Source organism: Grammomys surdaster, unplaced genomic scaffold, assembly GCF_004785775.1.
Source record: "Grammomys surdaster isolate TR1022 unplaced genomic scaffold, NIH_TR_1.0 268, whole genome shotgun sequence".
NCBI classification, from domain to species: Eukaryota; Metazoa; Chordata; class Mammalia; order Rodentia; family Muridae; genus Grammomys; species Grammomys surdaster.
In genome coordinates this window covers 841095-847094 of record NW_021604709.1, presented here as the reverse complement: position 1 = coordinate 847094, position 6000 = coordinate 841095, and positions in this window count along the sequence as shown.

Below are 6000 nucleotides of genomic sequence, written 5' to 3'. Positions count from 1 at the left end.
GGCCAATGTCAGATTTTTGCCAAGCAGCCCCAGAAGCTTTCCACATCTCCTACTTTTTATTTCATAAACAAGACTGAGCTTCTCTTAGGTCATTCTGACAAGAGTGCCTTCCTTACCCATTATGGAATATGCATTATCAAAAGCAATGCACTTATGTCTTAGGTTGGAAAGACTTAGTGCAGGATCTTACCCATCCTTGGCTTGCCAGCATGTTAAATTAGTAACTCTGTCTGAGGGATCATTTTCAGTTTCAAGCCATGTACTTTGGCTGCCAACACATCGAGGTTGTTAAAGATAACTTTAACATGATGGACAAAAATAAAAGTATTCCCAGGACAAAAAGGGCTAGAATGATCAAGCTATATATGCCAGTTTTGAAGCTTGACCAAAATGGAAATACTGACCTCAGGATAATTTCATCAGCAGTCTCTGCAGCATTGAAGTTCAACAGATCAGCATTCTTTAAATTTACAATCTCACTTTGCAAAGTTAAAACATCTAGAGAGTTGTTAGAATTATGCCAAATATCCTGCAAGTATCTTTAAACTTTTTCCTAATTATAATGACTATCATTGTAAATTTTAGAAGTAACATAAATCCATTGGCATTGGGCATGACACTTGAGATGGCTATTTACTCTTAAACTCTTAACCTCCTTCCATTAATTTAAATAGGATAAAGAGCATCAATCCATTGTTCCAAATGCCTATCTAAATCCTCTTGTATACTCAACACATTAATAACATTTTTTTTGCTAAATGATTAATAAAAGTAAGTGTCATAACTTCTTGTGTCTAAGCAATTGCAAAAGCAGCAGTGCTAGCAGTTAATGTAATTAAAGCAGTTATAACACTAATAATCAAGCCCATTGCCCTCTTTCTTCTGCTTAAAGCCTGACTCATTTCTTCAAGTGCTTGCAAGTTTTTTTCAGAATACCAAGGTCATGTAATACTCAGAGCAATAAAACAAAACCTATTTGATAGACCCCTGTAACAGACATGCCAGGTTTCAACACACAAACACAACTAGAAGGTATACAATCAATACAACTTACATTAAATACTGTAGAAGAAACAAAGGTAATTTTAGCATGATAATTAAAAGAGCCTTGACACATACACTAACACCCGTTGGAAATCCAGATCCTGCCCCAATTTTATCTCTTGCTAACATAACATCATAGAGAACTGCAGCTTATTTCCAAATATGCCTCTAAAAATATCCAGAACCAGACTTCCAAATGAAGACTGTTATTTCCAATATTGGATTGATTTCTAGACCAATCCATGATTGAGTCTGAATAATTGAGCATATTTAAGAAAATACAAGAGTCACTATAACTTCTCTTTTTGATTCTCTGCCCCACAATGTCTAAAAACTTGAAGCAAGGCAGCTTATATCATCAGGGATATAGGCAAATGAAGGTGGTCAGGAACATATGTTCAATACAGCTTCCCAGTCACGATTATCAGGGCACTCAGCAAGATCACAGGTCAGCTTCATTCTTTGTCATAGCATCAGCATCTCTCAAGTCACTCTTGCAGCCACCATTATCTTTCAGTATCCTGCAGAAACAACACAAACATGTCCTCTTCCCCATATTAAGTACCTGATCGGTATCATGCCATATGCCTGTAAGTGGATCTTTCCCTTTCACCTAGTTAAACATATGCCTAGTTGTAGGGTGCCATAGACACTCAGCAGAAAGTTCCTTGGAATTCAAATTTTTTAAAAATTGAAAGTAAAAAGAACATGATTTAAATAAATTTGTGGCATATGAGGATATACTTCCCCCTTTTTTATTTTATGAAGATATTATTTTAAACTTCTGTGGGGCCATTCTCTAATACATTGTCCTTGAGGATTATAAGAAGTCTCAGTAATATGGGTAATATTAAATTTTTGACAAAAAGTCTCAAATGTTTGACTGTAATAGCCAGTTTCATTATCTGTTTTTTATTGGATATTTTATTTATTTACATTTCAGATGTTATCCCTTTTCTCCATTCACCTCTAGAAATTCCTTACCTCATCCTCCCTTCTCCTGATTCTATGAGGATGTGCCCCAACCTATCCACTCACTCCCAACTCCCTGCCCTCAAATTCCCCACACTGGGGCATACAGCCTTCATGGGACCAAGGATCTACTCCCCCACTGATACCCAACAAGGACATCCTCAACTACAGATACAGCTGAAGCCATGGGTCATTCCGTGTGTGTACTCAAGCTAGTGTTTAGACCCTGGAGCTCTAGTTGCTTGATATTGTTGCTCTACCCATGAGTCAGCAAGCCTCTTCAATTCCTTCAGTCTTCTCTTTCACTCCTCCATTGAAGACCTCATGATCTGTTTGTTCAATGGTTGGCTGTGAGCATCTGCCTCTGTATATGTCAGGCTCTGGCAGAGCCTCTCAAAAGACAGGTATATCAGGCTCCTGTCAGCATGTACTTACTGGCATCTACAACATTGTCTGCATTTGGTGACTGCACACGGGATGAATCCCCAGGTGGGGCATTCTCCAGACAGCCCCTTCTCCAGTCTTTGCTCCACACTTTGTCTCCATGTTTGCTCCCATGAGTATTTTGTTATTCCTTCTAAGAAGGACCTAAGTACCCACACATTGGTCTTCCTTCTTTTTGAGCTTCATGTGTTCTGTGAGTTGTATCCTGAATATTCCAAGCTTTGGAGCTAATATCCACTTATCAGTGAGTATCTTTTTATTGGGGGAATTTTGTCCATTGATGCTGAGAGATATTAAGGAAAAGTGATTGTTACCTTGTGTTATTTTTGTTGTTAAAGGTGGAATTATGTTTCTGCGGCTATCTTCTTTTGGGTTTGTTGAAAGATTATTTTCTTGCTTTTTCTAGGGTATAGTTTCCCTCCTTGTGTTGGAGTTTTCCATTTATTATCCTTTGTAGAGTTGGATTTATGGAAAGATATTGTATAAATTTGGTTTTGTCATGGAATATCTTGGTTTCTTCATCTATGGTAATTGAGAGTTTTGCCTGGGCTGACATTTGTGTTCTCTTACGGTCTATATGACATCAGTCCTGGATCTTCTGGCTTTTATAGTCTCTAGTGAGAAGTCTGGTGTAATTTTTATAGGTCTGCCTTTATATGTTACTTGATCTTTTTTCCTTACTGCTTTTACTATTCTCTTTTTGTTTTACACATTTGATGTTTTCATTATTACGTGACAGGAGGAATTTCTTTTCTGGTCTAGTCTATTTAGAATGCTGTAGGATTCTTGTATGTTTGTGGGCATCACTTTTTTTAGGTTAGGGAGGTTTTCTTCTATGATTTTGTTGAAGGTATTTACTGGCCCTTTAAGTTGGAAATTTTTGCACTTTTCTATACCTATTATCTGTAGGTTTGGTCTTCTCATTGTGTCCTGGGATGTTTTGGGTTAGGAGCTTTTTGAATTTTGCATTTTCCTTGACAGCTGTGTCAATGTTTTCTATGGTATCTTCTACACCTGAGATTCTCTCTTCTATTTCTTGTATTTTGTTGATGATGCTTGCATCTATGACTACTGATCTCTTTCCTAGGTTTTCTATCTCCAGGGTAGTTCCCTCTGTGATTTTTTTTTATTGTTTCTACTTCCATTTTTAGATTCTGGATGGTTTTGTTCAATTTCTTCAACTGTTTTGTTGTGTTTTCTTGCAATTATTTAAGGGATTGTTGTCTCCTCTTTAAGAGCTTCTACCTGTTTACCTGTATTCTTCTGCATTTCTTAAAGTCCTCTCTCATCATCATGAGAAGTGATTTTAAATCTGAATCCAGCTTTTCCAGTGTGATGATGTGTCCAGGACTTGCTATGGTGGGAGAACTGGTGATGCCATGTATCCTTGGTCTCTGTTGCTTATGTTTTCACACTTACTTTTTGCCATCTGGTTATGTCTAGTGCTACCTGCACTCACTGTCTTTGACTGGATCCTGTCTCTGATGTTATCTTAGTTGTGTCAGAAGTCTTCAGAGTTCAGCTGTCTTTGTGATCCTGTGATCCTTAGTTCCTGCATGTATGAGCTCCTGAGAGTCAGGCTGCCTCTGGGATCCTGAAATCCTATAATCCTGGGTGTGTTAGAGCTCCTGGGATTGGTAGAAGAGCTAGTGCTCAAGGTCTGCTCAGGGCACTGGCTCAGACTGGAAGGAATCTGTGCCAATGGGTCAGGATATGATGTCTTCACAGGAGCAGACCAGCTAGTAATCTGCCCCAACTGAAAGGACCAGGCAGAGGAGGTGGAAAGAGAGTGTTATTCTGGGGGGGGGGGTATGGGACCCTAGCGCACCAGGTCCCCAGGGGCATCTTTGGGAATTCATGTTGTGTGGGAGGGTTTTTACCAACTGTTCTGAGTGCAGAGGATCCTCTAGGATGAGTCAGAATATGGTATCTTACTGGGAGCAGACCAACTAGGAGTCTGCCCCAGCAGAAATGCCAGACATGAGTTTCTTAAAGGACCCTAATTACCCTCATGCTGCTGAATTAGCATAGGTTCATCTTTTGACAGCTTATATCCTCTTGAATAAGAAATTCTTTTGACATCTCAGAGGCTTAAGTTGACAATGGTCAAGCTTGAGGAGGTGTTTTCTGGATAAGAATCAATGAGGGCCTCTGATGGATTTTTCACTTTTCCTAAAGTGAACTTTCATAATTTCAATGGAGATGGCCTCCAAGCATGTTGGTTTGAAGTCCTTCATCATTTCAACTACAGTATTCATGGAACTGGGATCCATCACTTTCCAAATACTGGCCAGGTTACTGGCTGGACAGTCTCCATGCCAGTCAAAGAGTTATTAAATATTGGTATCCTAACTGATAATGGGAAATGGCTGAAAGGGCAAATATTTAGGTCTTACTATTTTAGAGATGGTAAGGTGTCCAACTTCTATGAGAAAATACATGTATATAAGGATAAAATTCATTAAAATTGTTCCTTGTACATACAGATTCCATGCTGTGAGAGTCAGTTTGTGATTGCATATACCTTCAACATTTAGCCTGTGAATAAAACCTCGTGTTATACCAGAGCACAGAAGGCCTATGATCATCCTATCAACTCTCTTTTTGACCAAGTTACATCAACCAAGAATATATGTATTAATATATGTGGTGTTAGGTTCTGGGTTATGTCACCACTTTTTGGGTTCTGGTTGGAGTTTTACTAATGAGAAACACACATATACCCATATACACAACCCAAATTACACCTTTTCTCTCCTTAAAATTCCCTAAGCTTTTTCTGATAGAAATGGAATTCAAGAATCATCACATATGAATTTGAAGGGAATCTGGAATAAGAAAGAGTTCATCTCCAGTAAGTAATTTGTGCTCTGATGGGTGTATCATTACTATTCTTGGGAGCAATGGTACATACCTTAATAGCTGACTTTTTAAAGGGATTACCAAGGGTGTAAGGGTGTGAGACTTAAAACCATGCCAGGAAGCTTGATGGGTAGAACTGGTTTAGATATGGAGACTATGGGGGCACACATCTGAAACTTAGTTGGTTTCCTACTCACCACCAGACTACTAGCCTGGAACAAGTTCCACGTTCCCCATATCAGGAGGGAACCTGATCTGTGTTCAAGTGAGTCCTGAATAGAGCTCCCTATGCTAATTAGTTACCTAGTGAGTTTGAATGCTTACTGAATAAATTTTACTTTCCAGACATTCCTCCCTGCAAAAGTTACTTAATCACTAGTCAGACCCTGGGAAGTAGGGTATTCATCAATTTTCTGCCATGAACCATCAATAGACAGTTTAGAACCATGAGCTCTCTGTTTCATCTACTGGCACCCTGGGGAATGTGGAAAAAGACTCTGACTACAGTGCCTTAGCTAATACTCCTATAGAAGGCCTAGATGTGCTTCCAGCCTACCTCTCCCAAGCTTAGGACAAGCACTAATGAACAAAGCCAGAACTCTCAGCCTTGGCTCCAGGCTAGAGGCAGTCCTCAACCTGTGGGTCCCATATATCAGTTCCTGAATCTTTCATGGTTCC